Below are 24,150 nucleotides of genomic sequence, written 5' to 3'. Positions count from 1 at the left end.
TACTACATTGCTAATGGCCCTATCAAAGCCCAGAACATAACCCGATTGAGACACTGTGGAAGGACCTCAGGAGAGCCATTCAAACCAGGTATCCAAAGATATGGCTGAGTTGATAAAATTCTATAAGAATCGCCCAAAATTCTTCCTGAACATTGTGCAGATCTCATTTGCAACAGAATGTGCTTGTTTGAGGTTATTGCTCCTGAAGGAGGTCCAACCAGTTAGTAAATCCACTGCTTTTTCCTCAGGACATGGTGGATGTTTGATGAGTGCATTCACTAAAGACATGAATTATAATTGTGTGTTATTAACATAAAGCATATTGTGTTTGTCTGTACATTTGATTTAGATGAAGAGCAGCAGATCACATATTATGACCAGTTAATGAAGAATACCAGTAATTTCATAGGTTTCAGATACTTTTTGTTGCTACTGAGATGGTCAGGTCTTACAACATTCGCGACTGTTCAGGCAGGCTGTCATTCGGGAACGTTACGTTGGGATTAACAACAGCCTGTGAAGACAAAAAAGAGTTAATACAATGTATGTAAGAACTTTTTTCCAAAAAAAAAAAAAACTAGTTTATTTTTAGGTGTCAACTCAATTTGAATCATTATATTGACGTATTCTGTATGTTGCTAACAGCAATATAGTTGATTTTCTTTTTCTATCACGGATGTGTCTTTACAGAGTGAATCACTGACGGAAGATCATCAGGTTCACGACCGTCATGTAAAAACATTAGAAGTGCGTCTGTCTCTTTAAAGCCCTGGCGACCGCGGGAGAAGGGGCGGATCTGGGCTTTGCAGCGCCGAGCGCAGGGGGAATCCTGCTATAAACAATTCCTTGTCCTCCTCGCACTGTACTGCAGAGAGCCGATCTTGTTCGAGACTAACTCACGCAGTGTGTGATATTACACAGTCTCTTTAATCGGATTTTCTTTTGTTACGTATGTTATTTTTATTTGTTTTTAGTTAGCCTTTAAAACTGTCATACGGGCAACCCAGAGGATTTCCAAAGACGCAGTGTCTGCAGTTTTTATTTTATTTTAGTGTCTTTATTTATTTTATCTACCTACCACCCAAAGAAATAACTCTCCAAAGCAGGTATGTCTGTCGTGCTGCTATCCGCGCTAGACCGACCGACCGACTGACTGACTGACTGTGTATCGTGAATGCGACGCGACAATTGCGTCCCTCTGTCGCACACCTTCGCGCAGTCTGCCGTGCCTGCCAACGTAGCGCCTACTTTGCGAGGTTCGCAGGTGCTCTCCTCCGCCTCCAGTTGGGTGGCATTAAACAGCGGTATGGTTGTGGGCAATTTGCACAGCCCGGCCCCTCGGAAATGTGAGGCGGGTGCCCCTTGGATTGTGCTTACTCGTGTAAAGTGAATTGTGGCAGGAGCCTTCTTCCGGCACCCGGCAGGGAAAGCGGCGTGTCTGAGGGAGCGCGTCATTTCGCAGTGAGCGTCTGGTGTGAAGCGTCCAGGATTTGGGGGTGTTCCAGAATAACGCGTCAGTCCGTGCCCTCTTTCTCCTCTCCCCCTTTCTCTCTCCACCTCTTTTTTTTTTTCTTCAGCCTTCCTTCTACTGCGCCGACCAGACGTTACTTAACCAATTAAGAGATTTGCAATCTGTGTGTCACGTTACTTCTTTCAGAGCAGCTGTCTGCCACTCTTCAGCTGAACTGTTTTTTTGTTTTTTTTTCCCTCTGCGTTAATATAGTAGGCTAGCAAATGTCGCCCTGTAGTCTCTTTTGTTCCGGCACAGTTTGCTCTGCAGCAGCATGAACATACTTGCCTTGCCATCGGTTTTGAAGCCAAAATAAAGAAAAGTAACGTGGTCAACTGATCAAAGAGCTGGCCTATGAGCCACCAGGTTGTGTGTTCACATCTCATCATCGGGCTCCCAGTGGGTTCTTGAAGAAGCCACTTATCCCACCTGTGCCTCGATTTATTAAGTAGCATGTCTTTGAAGATGTTTGACATGTTGTTCATTATCTGAAGTGCAATGTAAAGTGAGGCAGGTTGAGCAGTGTGCTGTGCCCCCCTCCTAAGTGAACTGGCCGTCTGGCATAACATTCGTGATGGTAGCTGTCACATGATAGGTGTGCAAGACGTTAAACGGTTGTGCCATCTTCCTGTGATACAGGGTTTCTTATATCTTTACAAATCCATATGCAGTGCTGTGGCAGTCTTTATGAAAATATTGTAAGGTTTAGCATTACCAAACCTGCTTAATATACTTCAAAGTAACAGGCCTGTCCTGGTAGCATCATAGCCATGTGAAGACTAGTTGGTTCAGATGGGATGAGAATTTATCTACTATGTTCAGAATTCCCTGTATTGCTACTGTAAAATTAAGAAAGTTATGCTATACTTTATATGTATAGAGATATGGACTTGTGTTTACCTTTAAAAGATAGTGTCTTGGTGTGTACAAAACTCTTTTATGGTAGCAAGTTCAAATTTAGTTTGGTGGGTGGGGGGTGCTTAGTCATCTGGTGTGTAGTTTATGTGCAGTGAAAATTCTTACTTGCATGCATGACCAACATTTTATTTTTACCCACACTGGTTGAGAATGCAGGTTGGCTTGAGTATGTACTGTTAAATTTGTGTAGTGCTTTGGAATGGAGCTTGCTCATAAAAATGTTGTATAATTTTTTTTTTGTGTGTGTTTGACTTATTATTTTTCATTGGAACTGGGAGAAAACATTTTGTAAAATATGTGAAATTCACAGATGAGCTTAAAATAAATTTATATTAATTTAAAACGAGCAAATCAGTCCTTATTATTTTGACATTTCCTACAGCACAGCAGTGCAGTGGTAGTGCTGTTGCTACACTGATTAACCTATCCTGGGGTTGAATCCCATGCCTGATAATCTGTGTGAAGTTCTCATGCTCTGCCAATGTATATGGATTTTTTTTAATCGGGTACTCTTGTTTTACTTCTATTAAAAAATGTAAGAAGTCTATTAAGTTAATTGTAAATTGGCCCCATATACAGTATGTGTGTACGTGAGTGGGCCATGCAGTGGATTTGTGCCCTGTTGAAGGTTGGTTCTTGCCTTGCTATTAGTGCTGCAAGCATTGTCCGTGGCCCCCTCATACCTGTATTGGTTTAAGTGCGTTTGAGAATGTTATCTTTGATAGCATTTCAAGTCACTTTACAGGGAAAACCAGTATGTAATGTCAATAAATGTAAAATAATATACTATTGTTATTTGTATCCCTATTATCTGTGGTGCAACTCTAACACTATCCCCAAAGTATACACAGTAAGGTTTTTATTTTGTAGAACATATATCTTTGTCTCTATGTATTCTAGTTTTTTAACAGTAACCACTGTTCCATTACAACATATGTCTTTGTCAGTTATCTGCTTTAACTGGCGAATGTCTTTTGAAAAATCATCTGTGTGTGGGTGCCGCCTCTTTGCAGTCCCTGTATTGTACTGGTATTTCAGCAATACAAAGTACTGTTTGATTGTAATTCATATGGAAAAGTACTGCATTTCAAAAGGGTTCACCTGCTCAATGTTTGTCCCAAAAAGTAGCCAAGTATAGGTAGTGAGTAAGTGCCTTTTATCGATGCAACAGATTTGCTATAGTCATAAAGAGGTTTCTGGAAAAGGCCTCCATTCTGTGATTTTTATACATCAGTAAAGGTTTTGGGGTCAGTTTAAATTGCAAGTCTGTGCTTTAATAAGGTTCCAGACCATGAACATCATCCTGCAATTATTTAGGTGTTTGCTGGTTTTAATCCAAATAAAGGTCTCAATTTAATTACATAATCAAATTTATTTGTTTATTGTGGTACTGTGCCATTTATAGATGTAAATGTGATTTTTACATTAGAAAAATCTATTTTATTGCACATCATAAATATTTGGGATGTTGGTGGTTGAGTTAAATTTGTTTCATTATAGAAACCTTACAGGAAAAGTTTTTGTGAAAAAACACAGCCAAGGGTTAGGGGTAGAAGTACACCAGTACAGTAAGGCATTTTTGTTTTCCTAGTTGTTGGAAACTGAACTAAGTAGCTTGCAGCTTCTTGGATGGTCTTTTGTTGGCATCAGTCCTAAAGCCCTGAATATCAACCCCAGACTGAGGCACTTTGCATGCCAAAAAAGAGAAAGTCATAGCTAGCTGAACTGTTCATAAACGCACAGACCCCCTTATATTTTATAAAAAATTAGTCCAACACTCTTATGGATAACCACTTAAAATTAAGCAGAATTTTTGTGTAATTTCTGGAGTTTCTTTTTGTTTTTCAAGTTTTTTGTTTAAATCACTTACAGTAATTCTGTGCATCCTAAATCATATAAAAATGGAAAATGTATGTAAGTGTGTGTGTGTTTTAATCAGGAGCAAAATGAAAATTTGATTTGTTTTGTATGTGAATTTCTATTTGTATAAAGTTCATTTGATTTTATACAAGGAGCTCCAAAGGTTATAAAAATTATTTCATGGCAGTCTTGTAAACTACAGTATGATGTCTTCCAGGTCACATCATTTAGTGCTACTGTGACCTGTTGGTTCCTGCTTACCAATTTAACAGTAGTCCACTAAGTATTATAAGTGTCACAAAATACATTTACAAATTTATCATGCTTTTAGCAACCTGCAGCCTGTAGCTGTATTAGTTACAGAAATCAATCTGGTGTGTGTCATGTCTGAAATGACAATTCGAAATGGATGCTGATTGAGTGAATAGTCTCGTCTGAGGATCTGAAATGTCTGTTGTGTGAGGCGTATTATAGTATGGTTTGTATTAGATACTGTGAAAATGAAATTATGGTGTGGAACATATCATTTGATCCCTAAAAACACCAAGATAGCAATTAAATCTTTAATGTTTCTTAAAAGTACAGAAATATGGAGTTTTCTAATACCTATATAAATACTTTTTATTCTATTAAAGGTCAATAAGAATTTAAAAATTTACTATAACACAACAAGTTTTACAAGCTATTTTAAGAAAGTCACAGGGTTACAGTTATAAAGACTATGTGCATATCAGACAAGCTTTTGCAGACGTGCTTTAAGTGGGTAAAGAAGCAAAAAGTTGAGGAGAAAAGGCACCATAGAGATTCTCCAAAGATATTGTAAATTTTAAAGAGAAAAATACTTTCTCTTTAATGGATACAACTTATTACATTAACTGTTTTAATAAAAATTACTTGTTTAGGCTTTTTCATTGTATGATTTGTTGTACATGTGTATCATTTTATAATCCATTCACAATGAAAGGTAATATATACTAAAAAGATGGATTTCTTGTTGTGGATCAGTGCCTGTAGAATAAAATATTTGATTGTTTCTGTTTGTTGAATGAGCAGTTAATGTGTGTGTAAGTTCACTTGGTCTGTAACCTATTTGGATTCAGATTAATTTGCTGAGGTAAAAAGAGGAGATATATATCATGTAAAATAGAACCCCAAATCACAAAAAGTTGGGACAGTATGGAAAAAACAAACAAAAAAAATCTTAAAATTCTTAAATATGCTTTGACTTTTGTTTCATTGCAGATGGTAGGAACCCAATATATTTCATGTTTTGTCTGGTCAACTTAATTTCATTTGTTAATGTACACCTATTCCTGCATTTCAGGCATACAGTACATTTAAAAAAAAGTTGTGACGAGAAAGCATTCACCACTATGTAATGTCACCATTCCTTCTCACATTGCTTAAAAGACATTTGGACACTGAGAATACCCAGTGATGAAATGTTTCAAGTGTTATTTTGTTTCATTCTTTCTGAAAACATGTCTTAAAATGTTTAACAGAGTGGTGTTGTTTTTGGTGCATTTGTCATTTAAAAATTCTCCACATATTCTCCTTTGGGCAGAGGTTAGGACTGCAGGCAGGCCAGACCAGCGTCCTTGCCCTCTTCTTCGTCAGCCATGCCTTTGTAATATGTACAGAATGTGGTTTTGCATTATCTTATTGAAAAATGCATGGACATCCCTGGAAAAGATGTCATCTTGAACTCAACTTTTGTTGCTCTAAAATCTCAATGTACTTTCCTGCATTAATGCTGCCATCATGGAAATGTAAATTACCTTTGCTACCCTAGCTTTTGGACTTGTTGCTGATAACAGTCTGGCTGGTTGTTTTTGTCTTTGGTCTGGAGCACAGTGCATCCATTTCTTCCAAAAAACATGTGGAATACTGCAGAATCTGCTTCGTCTGACCACAGTACACTTTCCAGTATGTGATGGTCCATCCCAGATGCCTCTGAGCTCAGTGGTCAATCCAGTGGTTGATACCACTTCTGGATATGGTTAATATAAGGATTCATTTTTACACAGTAAAGTATAAGTGGAATTTGTGAACATAACTCCATATTATAGTGCTTGATAAAGGTTTGCCAAAGCAATCCCTTGCCTATGTGGTTATATCAATTATTGATGAGTGACGGTTCTTGATACAGTGCCATTTGAGGGATCGGAGATCAAGGGTGTACCGTTTAGGTTTGCACTCTTGCCCTTTACACACTGAAATTCCTCTAGATTCCTTGAATCATTGATCTCATGCATTGTAGAAGGAGAAATATGCAAACCCCATCCAATCTTTCTTTGAGGAACATTGTTTTTAAACATTTCAATAATTTTCTCATGCATTTGTTGACAAACTGGAGATCCTGTGCCCATCTTGCTTGAAATCACTTCAATATTTTAATTATTTTACTTTATTACTGACCCTAATTTACCCCCATCACAACTTTTTTTTTGGAAAGTGTTGCAGACCGGAAATGCAGGAATGGATGTATATTAACAAATGAAATGAAGTTGACCAGACAAAAAATGAAATATGCTGTGTTCATACTTTCTGCAATGAAATAAAAGTCAAAGTAAATGTATCAATAACTGCTGCTTTTTTAATTTCATTTTCCATACCATCCCAGCCTTTTCTGACTTGGGGTTTTAATATCTATTGTCTAGTTGTACAAATCCAGTTCAAGCTGATATTGGTATGTGAATAATTAAATACTGTATCTACATTTAATTCTATGTATCCCTATACATTAGATTAGTCAAAAAAACAAAGCCTTAATAAAGAATATTTATTTCTGATGATTTTATGACTTCCCATCCCACAAAAAAACAGAAAAATGTTGGACATCTCTTCCATGAATGATCTTTCATTTGAAGACTTTCTAACATGCTGGAAGTACTTCTTCTGTACACAGCCACTTTTGCAACTCATCACATTCAGGACGGCAAAATAAAATATACATCAGTATCTCATGAAAATGCATGTAAAATAGAGGACTTCTGTATTTCGTTTAGATTAAAAATTTGCATATGGTAATTAACTCAAATGTCCAAATTTTAACATGTCTGTATAGTTTGTGTTGAATTAAGCAGTAAGAAAAACAATGGTTAACTTATTAGTTTGGTAATGCTGGTTGTAGGTAATAACTAATTAAGCACAAATAACTTTTGCTTTGTCAGCGTTTATGACAAGTCATATCTTAGTAGATGAGGAACCTTCCCACCTCATTAAGTCCTTTTCTTACCAGCCCTGGTTTGTTTGCATGATGATGAAAGCAACAACATTGAGAAGTGATATGGTAATGTTAAAATTATATGCTTTTCCAAAAGCATTTTCCCTGTAAATGAAAATACCCTCGTAAAATGTCCAGGACTAGCCCATTATAAGTAATTGTCAGTTGAGTGTTAGTTTCCTGCTGAATAGAGAAAGACTAGGAAAAGGAAATCCCTAGCAGCTGGCTTGAGTACTGGACAGTTCAGGCTGACATTCTTCAGGCCTTGGAAGGGAAATCCCCTATAACTGGTTTGGCTAGATGTCTGTTGGAGAAAGTAGCCTCAGGATAAGTCTGTGTCCTAAGGATGTGGGGAGCACTGGAAAATGCAGGGGGGCCTAAGGATTACATGCTAGGAACTGCTGTGGTTCACAGATCCCAGAATTGGTTCTGAATGCCTGCACACTGCTAGTCAAAGAGCCTTAATCAAAGTCCTTATTTTGCAGCAGTGAAAGGAAAACCTGAAAGACTACCTAACAAAAGGCATGATCAAAATCACAGACTAGATAAGTGTACATGGCACAAGTTGGTCTTGGCCTTAGTGCTTTGTTAAATTGTAGTTCTTTTGTTTGTGTTTTCTCAATAATTTTGGTGTTTCTGTTGTTTTGCTGGGTATCACACCATTGTCACCCTGTTATATATAACAAGGACATTAATTTACAGAAATTATTACCTATGTATGTTATGTTCCACATTAAAGGTGCAATGAATTACTTGATTCTTGCTTATCTTAGGTATAGCTACAGCTTAGCTATAATCAGGGGTGCACATAACTTTTTTCAGTGAGTTACTCAAGTGAGTACCATCAGATGGAGTTTGGTACACAATTCAATTCAAAGAGCTTTATTGGCATGACCATAAACAATTTTGCCAAAGAAATTGAAAAAATTGAAACAAAACAATTTCTATAACAGATTTAATAGTAAGGTAAAAAATAAATACAGATACAACAACAATAATAATAAAATAAAAATATAGCAGCAGCTTAAAAAGAGGTAAGAATCAGAAATACCTGACAACTGTATACAGAGTAAGGTTTTAATAAGTCCAACCTTCCTCACTGTCCTCCTCACCTGTCTACCTCACAGTCCTCTACTTCAGCTTCCTGCATGGTAGATGATGATGCTGCAGATGCATCTCCCTCTCCTTGGTTAAGTCTCCGCTTAGCTGTCTCCATCCACAGGTCAATCACTGGTTTTGGGTCAAATGTTTCTGGTCTTCTTTGACTGGTGGATGTGCATTAGGGCCATGAGGTGAGCATGTGACAGACGAGATCTGTGCTTTGTTTTTTATAATGTTAAGATTTGAGAATCCCCTCTCACAGGCTGCACAAAGGCAGTGTAAGAGACAGTTTAAGCAATTTGACAATGTTAGAGTAAAGATCTGGATTGCTTGTATTTATTATCTGGACCAAGTCATACACAGAGGATGCTGCCAAGTGTTTCCCTTATTTGCTTTAAGCGCATCCATTCTGTGGCAGTTGTGTCTTTGTCAAGATTCAGTATGGCTTCACAGTTCTGAAGAATGGTACAAACTGTTGTGTTGCCAAAATGATGTAAATCTTGTATTTCCTGAGGCCAAGTTGAAGGATCAAATACTAAGAAATCATCACATGACTTCAGTGAGTCATATCTTGATTCCAAACTCCTCAGTTAATCCCCTGAGTAAGTTTATCTCGTCCCTGTCAGTATCATCATTAGAAACAGCATATGCTCTTTAGTGGCCTTCAGCATCAAGCAAAAGTGTGAACTGTCCTATGGCCACCATGAGTTCATCCTTACATTCTCCAATGCTCAACTTTTCCTTCTGAAACTCAATGGATATGGTCTTCAAAATCTTGTCAATGTCAAGCACGTTGCCCAGAAAACACTGAAATTGGTCTGTGCAGATATGCTGCAAGTCACTGTTATCACTCGCGGCCAGTTGCATTTTAATGGCTGGCAATAATCTTGATATTTTTAGCAGTGTGTCATGCCTCCTTGCAGATATTATGACATTTACCCATTTTCACAAAGGAGATCCCGTTCTCTTCACACAACTTATTAGGCACAGCCGTATTTTTTGCTCCACCTTTTTGTAAATAAAACTGCAGCAGCTTGACCACAGGGCAATTGAAGGTCTCACAGTACGGAACATTGCTATCAGCTGATTTTCTGCAGTTTTCTAGTGTGTGTGCGTGATGGTCTGCATTATCCGTGTGGCTGCCTCACGTGAATGATACACAGTTCCGACATTTTCTCCTAGCTACTCCAGTAAAGGAATATCTTCAGCATAGGAAGATAGGGGACGAGTGTGTTTAGCTTTATGAAAGGCAAGAAGAAAAATATTGCAAAGAGCTTGCCGTTGTTCTTCATTTACCTTTGTTCGCCATCTAGCTAGCGGGTGAGTGGAAATTTCTTCCTGACTAGCTTGTTTATTAGAAATAACTTGTACTACATTCATGTGCTCCTTGCTCTTTTCGTGTTTGTCAAATAACGGATGACTGAAATTCTTTGAACCTGTGTAAAAAGCACTTGTTTTGTCTGCGATATGTGGATGCGAGTGGCACAACTTACACCACATTTCAGTGCACCCATCATTGGCTTCAAGCCACGGCACATCTTGGAGCAACTTTTCAGAAAAAAAAGTTTTTCTGCTCTGGCTCAGCTTGTTGTTTCTTTGCAGGTGGTGAAACGCCAAAGTAGCTGCTTAATATCTGTTGTTTTTTAGACATATTGGCAACACAAGATAATCAAAACCAAAAAGAAAACAACTTATATTAGCAACATGAGGTGTTTATGCCCTCTTTGACCGTCAGATATGCACCGGCACTGTAGGGACACAGATGACGTTACGCATTTACAATTTTTGTCGCGCATGCGTACCAGCGTTCCAGTTATGTGCACCCCTGGCTATAATGCTTTTTCACATACATAACCGAAGATCAAAGCCCATAAAAAATGGAATTTAGTGTTTGGTTAAGCAGCTATATAAAATGTTTAACAACTGATTAGTTAATAGGTTGCAAATAAAACAACAATAAAACTGTTTGCAAAGCATGTTGGCAGTTTTTTGTGTATAGCTAGATAAGTTCGTTTGGAATCCTTTTTTATGTGGTTTGTATGTTTTAAAAATTAATATTTGTGATAGTTTGGCAGATTTTTGTGAAGATTTTCTGATATAATCTTTCATACTATTTTTAAAGATTACTTATGTAAAATTAATTTAAATTAATATTTGAAATTGCAGATTTAAATAAATACCATTCTTTGTAAGGTAAGAATGTGTACATTTTTAGTTATTTTCTTGTAGACAATATCGTTATAGTCTTTTTTGAACATGCATGGATTTAAAGTGTTAGCTTAATATAGCATTCTGTGTTGTACCTGCATTTGTGTTAAAATGTGTTAAAAGACAAAAACCATTATACATAAAAAGGTTTACTGCTATATTAATTAAAAAAAAATTGAAGTTTGTTTGTTCTATCTGTGCTTGCCCTATGTTGTCTTGACCTGCTGCTAACCAGTAATGATTGAATTGTATTTTAGCTGCTTCCACAAATCAAATACCTTTTGTATTACTGAAGAACTGTTTGCTTTGGTTCATGTTTTTATTTGTCCAGTCTGCCTCCTGGTTTCAGTCACCTGTCATCTTTGTTTTGCGTGTGTCCAAGTGTGTGAATGTCATTGGCAATGAATGCTATCTTGTTTCTGTAGCTAGGGTTTGTTTGTTTAGTAAGTTACTAAACATATCATAATTGGTCACTTTTACCTACATTTAATAAAAATTAAAAAGATTTAGTAAATATACAACTTAAAATTACTTAACATGACTCTGTTATTGGTGGTTCATTGTAGTTTGAAAAGGGTAAACACAAGTAGAAAAAACAACTGCATAATTGCTTGCAGTCATAATTTCATATTTAGTTTTCCATGCCTATTCCTCATCGTGGTGCCAGTGCTTATCCTTCAGTTGTCCTATCACTTTTTTGCCCCTAAACGCTCTTCCTGTTTTTATCATTTTAGCCTTTCTATGAAATCTCCGTATGATCTTCAGTGTGCCATTAGTTATTTGGTTTATAGGAAAACACTGAAAACATATAATATATACTTTAGATTTACTTCTCACCATATATAAAGTACTAGGGTGTTGTACCGTGTTAGCCATTATGAATGTAGAGAAAAGCCAAGCAAAATAACACCTTTTATAGTTAGCCAATTAAAGGTGTCATTTTGCTTGGCCTTTCATCATATATAAAGAAAAGACAGTATTAGCCACTGATGCAAGGTTACCAGAAATTGTAAATTTTTGCAAAATTTTTCAGATTGTGGTGGCATAAACATGCACCCTGAGCAGAACAGATATAAAATGGTAAATTATATTAATAGTAAGTTTGCTAAATAAAACATTTCTGTTCAATCGGAATATGTTAAACATTCAATTTATTGCATTTAATTTATCTAAAAATGTAAAGTTCAAACACCATTTTTTTGAAAACTAAGCCTGCAGATGTCAATATAGCTGTTATGCAGTAAGGAAGAAACCAGAGCAGCAAAAATCTTAAACAGCTTTATAATAAGCTGTAATTGTTAAACATTATCTAGGCCTGATATTTCACAATTATAGATCAACCAACATATTTTGACCTATTGTTTTAAAATCTGTTCTGTTCTTCAAAAAGATTAGGGCACCAAGTAGTGGAATCTATAATAGTACCTTTTAGAAATTCAAATCTCAATGCTGCAATGTTTTGGAAACCTTTGGTGTGAATAGAGTTAAACAGGCTGTATTTGGATGAATGACCTGTTCTTGTCAAAACCCTTCACATGGTGGATGCTTAGCATGTGATTTTGGAGATGATAGTTGTCTTTCTTGTTAAGTGGCAAAATCAAAAGAAGTCTCAATACCTTCTTTTGGAATGCCATATTTCCATGAAGACAAATGTGAAGGACAGGAGTATAAACTGAGAAGTGGTCAGGTAAATTAAAATATAGGTATCAGTTAAGGCTAAATTACCATAGAGTGTATAGAAGTGATTAAAGAGGCTAACAGGATGTTGGTCTACATGCCAACAACAACTTATATTTCTATAGCACATTTTTATGCAAATGATGTGGCTCAAGGTGCCGTACAAAACGTCAAAGATGTAGTTACATGCAAAGAAAAACAAACTAAGATTAGATATAAAAAATAATGCATAAAGTGTATACAAATATACATAATGCAGACTTTCATAATATAGATTTGTAATTAAGAGAAACTGATACCTTGTTTTTTAAAAATCTGTAAATGATGATCCCATGATAAGGTTAATTGGCCAGGGTAGGAAAAAAAAAAGAAAAACTCCAGTTAAGTTGGAGAAACTGGAGTTTTTGTTTTCTTTAGAAAAAACAAAATTAGTAGGAGTTCCAGGCCAAAAGACTACCCAGTCCACACTGGGCATTCTGCGTAGCAAAAATATACTTAAATTGTTCTTTATTGTTGTGTTTTGATTTTTTTAAGGCTTCACCTTAGAATAGATTAGATGCAGTGGGTCTTGTGGCAGGTTGGGGTATTTGTTTTTTTTTTTCTTCTTAAACATTCAAACATCACAGATGGCTGCACAGGACTTTGATCAGGTGGTGCTGGTGAGAAACCCAAAAAGAAAATGCAGAAAAGTAAAGATTAATAATTATTGCAGATTCACTGAAGAGTATAATAATACAGTGCGAATCTAGTTTATTAAGGGTAGAAATAAATTGTAGTTATGAAAAGACCAAATTAAAAAAGTAGGTTTAGTATTTTTTTAATGGTGTATAATTTTAGTCAGGCATGTCTCCATTGGAAAAGTATTCCATAATTTTGGCCCATATCAGCAAAATGCTTCTTTGCCACTGCTTTTATTCCATATTTATGATGCATAACATCAAAAGGCTTCTTTGCCGCTTCTTTTATGCTTGGTTGTTGCTGCTTGTTCCTTTTCCAACATGACTGCGCACAAGTGTACAGAGAAAGGTCTTTAAAGAAAAAGATGAGCGAGTAGAGTGGTGTGGAGGAACTTAACTGGCCTGTGGCCTGCACAGATCCCTGACCTCAGCCCGACAGAACACCTTTGGGATGAATTAGAGCAGAGACTGTGAGTCAGGCTTTCTCGTCTAAAATCAGTGGCTGACCTCACAAATGCTCTCCTGGAAGAATGGTCAAAGATTTCCATAAACACACTTCTAAACCTTGTGGAAAGCCTTCCCAGAAGAGTTGAACCTGTTATAGCAGCAAAGGGTGGGCCAACTCCGTATTAAAGCATATGTATTAAGAATGGGATTTTATTAAAGTTTGTGTGTGTGTGTGTGTATGTGTGTATATCTATACTAATAAAAGGCAAAGCCCTCACTGACTCACTCACTGACTGACTCATCACTAATTCTCCAACTTCCTGTGTAGGTAGAAGGCTGAAATTTGGCAGGCTTATTCCTTACAGCTTACTTAACAAAAGTTAAGCAGGTTTCATTTCGAAATTCTACACGTAACGGTCATAATGGTCGATAACGGTCAACAACGTCCGCCATGTTGAACTTTCTTATTTATGGCCCCATTTTCACGAAATTTGGTAGGCCGCTTCCCTGCGCTAACCGAAACCGATGTACGTACTTATTTCGATGGTATGACGCCACTGTCGGCCGCCATATTGAACTTTCCAGCGTCACTAATTTTCCAACTTCCCGTGTAGGTAGTAGGCTGAAATTTGGCGGGTTCATTCCTTACAGCTTACTTACAAAAGTTAAGCAGGTTTCATTTCGAAATTCTACGTGTAACGGTCATAACAGTCAACAACGTCCACCATGTTGAACGTTCTTATTTATGGCCCCATCTTCACGAAATTTGGTAGGCGGCTTCCCTGCGCTAACCGAAACCAATGCACGTACTTATTTTGGTGGTATGACGCCACTTTTAGCCACCATATTGAACTTTCCAACGTCACTAATTCTCCAACTTCCCGTGTAGGTAGAAGGCTGAAATTTGATACGTATTTTGGTGGTATGATGCCACTGTCGGCCCATCTTCAAGAAATTTGATATGCGGGTTCCCAACGCTAACTGAATCCTACTTACATACATATATACGTCCATAGCCTGCAGCTCGGTCACCGTGTGAGACGGCATTGGGTCCCCCATCTAAACGCCTCCCACGTTGTTGGCTGCCTGCCTATATAAGGCCGTCCGTCGCTCCAGTCTCTACATTCCCTTCCTTGCTTTGCCACAGGATTCACGTCTCCCTGCTGATAACTACAGCCTTTTTATTTAATCCACTGCTTCTCCGCTGTTTTATTGTTCATTTATTACGATTATAGTTATTGTGTAGGTATTTTAGACTTACTTTACATTGTTCAGGTACCCATTTACTTTATCATTCCAACCGTACCCGCATTAACATGTCTATCGAGGTAATCACCATCAATCAAAGAACTGTCACTAACCGAGTGGTTTCCATGCCCGGAGATGGCACCTATCTTTTCCATTCTCTTTGTTACATATTGCACGGCCATATCAGGCTAACTTTTGATATCTGGAGGAACTTTGTGTCTTATGTATTGAATGACTGGGACAGGTTCAAGGTGTGGACTGATGACGGTACAGGAGATCATTATACTACACAGGAGCACTATAAGAATGAAATGCTTAAGCCCTTCACCTATGCATCTGCATGTGAGTTGATGGCTGCTGCTGAATTGTTCGGTTGTCACTTTCAAGTGTACCAAAATGGCCAAATATTTTACACCTTTGGACAACCGCCAATGCCTCTTCAACATCTTAGATTCACAGGTGACAATTTCAGTAGTGGACACTTTGATGTTTATGAATGTTTAAACTCTCAAAAGCTGGATGTGAAGTTATCGATGAAACTGGTTGTATACTTATAGCCCTTGACAGATGCCGAATGTCTCTTCAACACAAGTCCTACAAATACTGTCGTAATTGAAACAAACCATGAAATTCAAACCGATTATGACAGCAGCAATCCAAGCTGTGAGATTTGAAACAAGATTACTGTTCACATGGCCAACTGTACGTTGCATGCTCAAGAGTAAGCTCAGCGCACAGCTTGGTCATATTACAACCAGAGGGCCGAACTCACAATGTTGTATACAAAGAGATCCATAACAAATACTTATTGGTATATTTTCCCTCAGTTAAAAAAGATTTCAATTTCTTCTTAATAAAACTTTTAAGGCAGTACTTCGCCGCTGCAAAGCGCGGGTATTTTGCTAGTATAATATATATATATAATTTGTATGTATGTCTATGCCCACCTTTAGCTCTGGGTGATTTCCTATGTTTATAGGACTCAATAATTGACAATAGATTGTTTCATATTTAAAATAGATTGTTTGCAAATGTTGGTATGAAATACTTGATGCTGCAGAAATGTACTTCATTGCAATATACTGTACAGTCATATTAAAAATTAAGTACAACCTATGGAAGTTGCTGACTTTTAAAAAATTTTTGAAATAGGCAAACATTAGCTTTTCATGCACGTAATGCTTATGGATTTACCTACAAATGATATGTAGATTTGACATGATATGTTCATCCTGTTCATCTAAATTAACAAATATGCAGATTTCTCATTTGAAAAAAGTAAATACACCCAACACTTATCACCACTTTAAAACCATTAAATTAGACTTGAGTGTTCCAGGTTAGGTGCCAGTGATTAGAACCTCCTTAGGGAGGTATGGCTGGTAGAACCTGTATTATTTAAACTGCAGATATTTAGAGTCTAGTGTTTACTTTGCTATTGATGTGTGTGGTGTCATCATGCCAAGCTCCGCTCAAAAGAGCTATTTAAGGCTTTTGGAAGGAATGTTATGGATGCCTATGAGTCTGGCAAGGAATTTAAAAACAAAGCCAAATTATTTGAAATAATTCTTTCCAATGTAAGAAAAATTATCAACAAATGGTGTAGATTTCAAATGACCACTACTTTGTCCAGGACAGGCAAGCCCAACAAATTCAGTCCAAGTGCTGACTAATTGATCCTAAAAGAATCCTCCAAGAAGAACTCCCACCTTTTATTTTGGGGTCTGCAGGTACCTCTTGCAAAAGTTTGTGTCAAAGTGCCTGCATCTATGATCAGAAAGAGGTTTTACAAATTAGACCTGCACGTGAGGTGTGCCAGGAAGAAACCTTTGCTGTCAATAAAGAACATTAGAGCAAGACTACAGTTTGCCATTGAACATACAGACCTTCTGGAACAATGTACTTTGGGCAGATGAATCAAAGATAGATTTGTTTGGCCACAGTAACAGTAGACATGTTTGGTGTAAACCCAAGCATTTCAGGAGATTAGATTATTTATTTATAAAAGCACTTTTAAAACAAAAGAGGTTGCGCCGAAGTACTGTACAAAAAAGCATTAAAATAAAAACAATACAAATAATCATGCAAAGGCAGATTAATAAAACAACCAATTGTAGCATCCACCACAATCTTATCATACACAATGAAAGACAGAAGAAAACAAGTAAGTAATAAGCCGACTTTTAAAAACCTCGATCGAGGATGAAGACCTGATGTGCAGAGGCAAGTCATTCCAAAGCCTGGGAGCAACAACTGAAAAAGCTCTTTCTCCCCTAGACTTCAGCCGAGATCTTGGCACTACAAGGAGCAGTCGTCCAGGTGATCTTGTGGTCATCGAATCAGCTATGAATTATGCATCATATCAAATTATGTTTGAGGGAAATATGAGGCCTTCTGCTCAAAAGTTGAAGTTGAACCAGAAAAGGACCTTTTCAAGATGATAATTATCTGAAGCACACTAGCAAGTCCACAAAAGAATGGCTTAAAAGAGGTTGTGGACTGGCCTGTTTAAAGCTCTGATTTGAATCCCATTACAATGTTTTAGGGGGATTTGAAATTGGCAGTACACGTAAGAAAACCAATTCACCTCATGCTACTGAATGATTTTTGCATTGAGGAGCAGTCAAAAATTTCAAAGAGTACAGTAGATGTCATAGACTTTTGGGCAATTAAGTGAAGCCTTTTTCATGACTGTATACAGTATGTAGACAATTAACATACTATTTTAGGAACAAATTATTAAAACATTTATATACAAGCAAAATGTGTTGAATACTGTTTTCAGATACTAGTAAAAGTTAATGGTAATTTACAATGGGGGAAAAATACATCCAATTCCTCTTTAAGAACATACGTGTTTTATTTTGATTGTGAAGCTTCATTCCAAGTAAGATTAGATTTACACCTCATAAAAAAATAATTTTGGCTACTGGAAGTAAGAGTTTCTGAACACTTTATATACATGAGAAGAATAGTTTCAGCTGAAATTTTTGTTTCTTCACTTTTAGTTTTTTTGCATCAATTTATGTACATGAACACTAAAAGTCAGAAAAAATTCATCAGTCATCAAGGGCATATGTCAGCTGTAGCAGGAGAAATGGTTTTAGTTTGTATTGTGCTGGAGCACTTTGGAGTTTTCTGTTTAAGCTCTTTTATTACTGTAACATTATGAAAACTAAAATAAACCTAACTAAATGTTGCACTAAAAATATGGCAGTACTTCACTGTAGAATGTGTTTGATTATATTTTTCAAAAAATTACTATTTTCATAATAATACACTGTGTTAATGGAGAGTTTGACATATTATCAAGAAATGTTTACAGTTTTATACCTGTGGTGAAATATGCATTTATGTTTGTATTGTAATTTTAAATATACCCCGTCCCGGCATGATTTGTCATAATGCACTTTTTATTCTTTCAGGGAACATGACCAACACAATGTGAAAATGTAAACACACATGTATTATTATTTATTATTATTATTAGAGTGGAAATCTTCTCTCAGTCAAACTTTAGTTGTTTAAATATGTTAACTGTCTCTTCAGATGTTTTTCATTTTTGAATCGGCATATGTGGGCTTCTCTTTTTTGAGGATATGAAAGCCTTATCTTTCACATTTTTAGCAAATTAAATTTGATCACTATATATATTAAATATATTCTTTAATAGGATTTCATGACATTTTTAACTAGATGTTTCTGATGCATTGACTTTAAATCATTTTTGTTTATCTATTACGTACTTATTTCCATAAATGTTTTTATTATATACTTCTGAAAATATTTGTTTATCGGGTTGGAGATTTTGATTAACATGAGAGAGAATAAATGTCGAAGGTTACAGATTAAAGGTCAATGTATCTCTTTGGGAAAATTCACTTTGCCCTGCTGGGTATTGTTTACTCAGGTGGTGCTTAATGACCTTAGAACCTTTTAAAATTGCAGCTCTAGAGTTTCATTGACCCTGGATGCATCCTAGGCTCACTATGCAGCAATGTACAAAAAGATGTATGTGAGCAGTACTGTAGTTGCAGGCATGTTTTAATTGATCAATTTAGTGTGCTACAATAAGTTAAGTATAAGCTTATGTATGACTTGATTTGATTTTTGGATGGCCAGTATCTAAATTCCATGAACACTAACAAATGAGTACTTGAACACTAAATTGTACTTTCAGCAAATGACATATTTGACTTGAATAAATAATTATTGCAGTTAATACTAGGATTGTATCATCACTGTAATTCACTTCTCTTTATTTGTTAGTGAATGAAGTAAAATATAATTTTTTTTTCTTTGTATCATCAGAGACCTCAACTAGTTGTTCAAATGAAAGTAAGAAAAAAATCATGGTTTTTGGCTACAGTACAATGAACTATTTAAACCTATTTAGTGGCACACAGTGCTTTTATTTTGGCCATTGTGCTATACAATTTTTTTACCTTTTTGGGGCGACGAAAACAAATTGTCCATTTTTATAATTCTGTTCTTAACCCAGTGACAGTGACGTGCCATGTTTTGAATCTGTAGATCAAAAACTGTACACTAGGAATCTTGTTGGGAAAATGTAGGTGAGAATAATAATACAATTAAGAAGAATCTTGTTGGGAAAGTTTAGGTGAGAATAATAGTAAAATAAAAAAAAAATGTAATATACAAATAAGAAAAGAAGGTTAGCCTTGTCAAGCCAACTGAAAAAAAAAAGTTTTGCTTATTAATACTGTAAACACACTGAAATAAATGTACTGTACATATGGAGAAAGTTACAAAATGCATTTGTCAGAGTATTGGACCCCAGGGACTTTCCAATAAATACAGCTACTATGTATAAAATCTGTATTTGCGAAGTGTTGACCTAGTAAGCACATCTTGACAATGAACAACTGAATCAAAGGTTTCACAGAATAAACCTTCACAAACTTGTATATGTCAGTGCTATTTGTTATTGGCCCTTCCCTGGGTAAAATCACAAAAATGCTTTCTTTTATGCAGAATAAACAGTACTTTTTTCTAGTTCTTGAAAAATTTTTTGGATATTTGTGCTTCCTTTGTCATCATTACATTAGACCTATTAACAGTTGGTGTGTTTATGAGGGGTTGATTGCTATGGTTGAATATGCCCTGTAAAATACAGGATCTCTTTCCAGGGTAGATTCCTGCAGAGTGTTCCATGCTACAGTGAGTGCATATTCTCGGAAACATTTTTGCAGAATAAACTTTTTTGCATGAATGCAGTCATCTGCATTGTACAAGTATAAACAACTGCTCCATGAAAGGTCAGATTGGTGAGTATGCACTGGGGCAGCCCATTGCTGCACCCACCACACAACAAAACAGCTTGGGATCCTGGTTGGAAACCCCCTAGACAGACACATGGTCAAGTCCCACCTTCTGGTAATGACCATCTGTCTGCCATAATCAGGTGTTATTTGGGCATCCCCTTGGCCTGGTCCAGCCATTCAGGTCCTCAGCAATGAGGATCCTGCAAACCGGATCACCCTTAGGAAAGTGTGCGACATGGCTGTAACTGCCATAACTGATGCTCCCTCAAAATGCAAATAATGTGCTTCATTTGGAACTCCATGAGCAACTGCTCATTCGATACAAAGTCAAACTAGCAGTAGCCAAGGATTCTCCAAAAAGAAACAGTACTGAAGGAGTCCAACCTTCGTCTCAGGTCACTGGATAGTGTCCATGTCTCGTAACCATATAGGAAGACAAGAAGCACCATGACTCTTAACACATGGACCTCGTTCTTTTGCATAAATATCGGGAGTGCCACACACTCATTTCCAGAGACCTCGTGACCCTCATGCTGTCCTAATCCATCTGCTGACTTCATATGGTTTGAGATGTTGCAATAGCAATTACAGTATGTGACTCAACTTTTATTGTAGCAAAACAATATATCCATCCATCCAACCCGCTGTAACCTAACTACAGGGTCACGGGGGGTCTGCTGGAGCCAATCCCAGTCAACACAGGGCGCAAGGCAGGAAACAAACCAAACCACTATATGTAGAGCAAAACTTTTATTTTTCTGACATCAATTCAGGTAGTGAGTTCAGTGTTATTCAAAAACAATAACCAAATAAACAACCGCTAAAAACAACAAAAAAAAAAACATTCAAAGTTTGGAAATTGTTTGAAGTTATCTGCATTAGCAATGTATTTAATGTGCATTACAACAACAAAAGTTTATATATAGCACATTTTCGTACACTGGAAAATACTACAAGATGTCAAAGAAATAGTTTCTAATAAAAATTATACATGATTAATAATGAATAAGTAACATACCATAAGTAAAAAATAAACACATAAAATATATGTATACAATATACATTCACCAGCCACTTTATTAGGTATACCTTGCTAGTATGGGGTTGGATGTCCTTTTGCCTTCAAGACTGCCATAGTTCTTTGTGGCATAGATTTAGCAAGGTGCTGGAATCATTCCTCAGTGATTTGGTCCATATTTACATGATAGCTGAACACTTTGATGCAGTCTGTTGGAAAATCTATTCACGTCTCCTAGGGAATCCCAGAAAGTTTGCTTTTGCTGACCTCGGAAAGCATCAAGGTGCACGGGAAAAAAATGTTTGTGTAAGCTAGCTGAATGGTGAATTTCCATGGAAGTATTCGTCAAACAAGGTCATCGGTGAACATAGCATATTCGTTGCAAATATCTCTTTTGTGAGTTTTGCCTATCAACACTACTGCAGATGTACTGATTTGCCTTGCAAAATCAAATTGGCTGAGTTCAAGACACCAAGAATTTTCAAAGGGAAGTTGCCAAAAAAGGTTTATCTACAGTACATCAGTCCTGATACTTATTTGCTTAGATCCACAGGAGGGGGACTACTCTTGAAAACATCACAGAAAACATTTAGGGTAATGTCTTGTTTCTAAACTAAAACTTACTTGCATCATTGTAACGGCTCCATTAAATCTAAAGAACCCTTTAGGTGGAGGAGAAGGGCTGTCATAATTTTGAATCAAATACTGTCTCTTAAAAAAATGAAATAAGTATGGTAGAAAACTCAAAATTATTTAGCCCATCGGTCTGCTCACATTGTCTTTACCATTGTCAGTTGTCACTGATGATTGTAACAATGAATGTAGAGAATTTTGCTGCTAACCTATTTTTGCAGCAGGTTCTGCACTCATCGTTTCACGCCACCCATTATTGATGTACTATCATAGCATTGATTAATGATGTGATCACCCCCATAACACCCCTAAGAGAGGTGCTTTAGTATTCAATCTGTTATTTATTCAAGTAATTGAATTCGATGTTCATCTGCGAGAGAGATCTGATAATTATGGAGAAATTCTCAACATCACACCTATCTCGGGTCCCTTCACTGTTTTCATTTTAAATATACTTTGATATACATTTTTTTTGTGGACTGTGGTTTACCGTTTCTGCCTGTTTAGGGTCTTTGAATAAAGGATATTTTCCAGTGCTCAGTGAAGTTCATTTATGAGCAAAGATCATACTATGTATCATATTCTTTTAACATAGTCTCATTATTTATCTGTCTGTATTGGCTCTAAGAGACCAGTAATATTGTTGTTGCATACTTTTCCCTGTTTAATTTCTGTCCACATAGACACATTTTGTAAATTGCTCTGACTTGACATTGTGCTTCCAAAAGCCTTGACCATTTTCTAATACAGATTTCCAATTTGTATATTCTATACATCATATTACTTGTTAAATCCTATAGAATGCTCAGGGATGTGCAAGGATGTTTTAAAATATTTTATTTGTTTAGTCGACTAGTGAATAAATGAAACTGCAAAGTTTGCACCAACAAAAATCGAGGTATCATTCATACAAATTACTTGCCTTGTACTTTGTGTCCTTCCAAGATGGAATCTCTGTCCTATACACCTGCTATATATCCGCTCAGGACAGTTTCAAGAAAATATTTATGCCTGTCCAGGCCAGATCCTTTATGAATATAGTGTTTAGGAAAACTGTTTTGGAAGTGAGTATGTACTGTAGGAACTATGGTATAGCCCTGAATGTTGAACTTCCTAGTAACAATATGATGTGGTTGGAAACACTCACTCAATATACAGATAAGCAGATTTTCTTGTGAAAAAAAGACTGTACTCTTCAGTGATTTATAACAGTAATAGTATAGATGTGAAATGTTTGTTTGTTTGAAAAATATTTGTCCCTTCCCCAACCGTTACCTTAGAGGTTGTATGATATACACATGTATCAAATCCTATGTAACCTATTGATGAATCAAAGTTCTTTAGACTACGTTCAAATAATTTTACTGTCTTGTCTAATATTGCCACTACGAGAAGCCTATTTTGGCAAGCCATGGGTCACCAAAATGAGCCATTTATACTAGACAAATTGATGTTTTTAATTTTTACTTTAGTCTGGGTCTAAAGGGATCCTGTCATCTGAAGGTTATTTATTTACCGTAGATCCCGGAATATAGGCCGACCCGGTATATTAGCCGTACCCCTTCTCTACCTACTAAATTTCATGTATTTGCCGATGACCGGTATTTAAGCCAACCCCCTTCTCCAAGCAAAATTTTCTAAATTTCCTTAAAAGTGTCTCTTCGGGTATATTTATAATGTTTATCGGCGAGAATTTGAGACTGTCGGCATTTTTGATATATAATATAATGTGCATAATTTACCAAAACACCAATAATTTTTCTAATGTACTAACCAAAAAGTTATAAAAAGTGCCTAGCCTACTTCGATTAAGCTAGGAGCATGGCGGCACGCATGGTCGCAGCGGCTCAGGGCTCTCCTTTTCAGTGCACTTTTTTGTTGTTTTTGTCCTTTTTTTTGTCCTTGTTTGTGTACGATCGGTTCAGTGAACGTCCGCTACACCATTCAGAACCTTATAGACATCGGTGTCCAGAGCCAGACATCTGTTTCGAGTGTTTTTCATCACACGCACAACATCCCAGACAACATAGCGAGACCAGCGGGCTCTCCGTGGATTGTTGTCGGGTGTAGGAGACGACACAGACGGAGGAGGGAAAGAAAGCAGAAGTGGGGCCGCAGATCCGGCGTTATGCTAAAGCTAAAAAACAACCATACAAGCCCTATACAGAACATTTTTCTGCACTGAAGGAGCTGCTTTTAATCTCATTGTAAATGCGTATAGTGACAATAAAAGCCATTCTGTTCTAGAAACAATTTCATACTATACTCGCCATTTAATTTGACATCTTTGGGCTGCAGGAAGGGAGGAGATATTTCCACACAATGTCCATCTTCGTTTCGAT

General features: G+C 36.7%; 1 protein-coding gene across 2 annotated transcripts in view; it reads left to right on the top strand.

The window, feature by feature from the left end:
- Window positions 1–795: 795 nt before the first annotated feature.
- Window positions 796–24,150, top strand: part of nrip1a (nuclear receptor interacting protein 1a) — a 180,022-nt gene continuing 156,667 nt past the window's right edge. For both annotated transcript variants that reach the window (XM_039744545.1, XM_039744547.1), the window contains exon 1: window positions 796–1,106. The gene's annotated coding sequence lies outside the window, so the exon portion shown is untranslated. The remainder of the gene's footprint in view (window positions 1,107–24,150) is intronic.

The sequence above is a fragment of the Polypterus senegalus genome, chromosome 2 (genome assembly GCF_016835505.1).
Source record: "Polypterus senegalus isolate Bchr_013 chromosome 2, ASM1683550v1, whole genome shotgun sequence".
NCBI lineage: Eukaryota > Metazoa > Chordata > Cladistia > Polypteriformes > Polypteridae > Polypterus > Polypterus senegalus.
The sequence above is the reverse complement of the archived record's forward strand: the minus strand, read 5'-3'. Positions and strand labels throughout refer to the sequence as shown.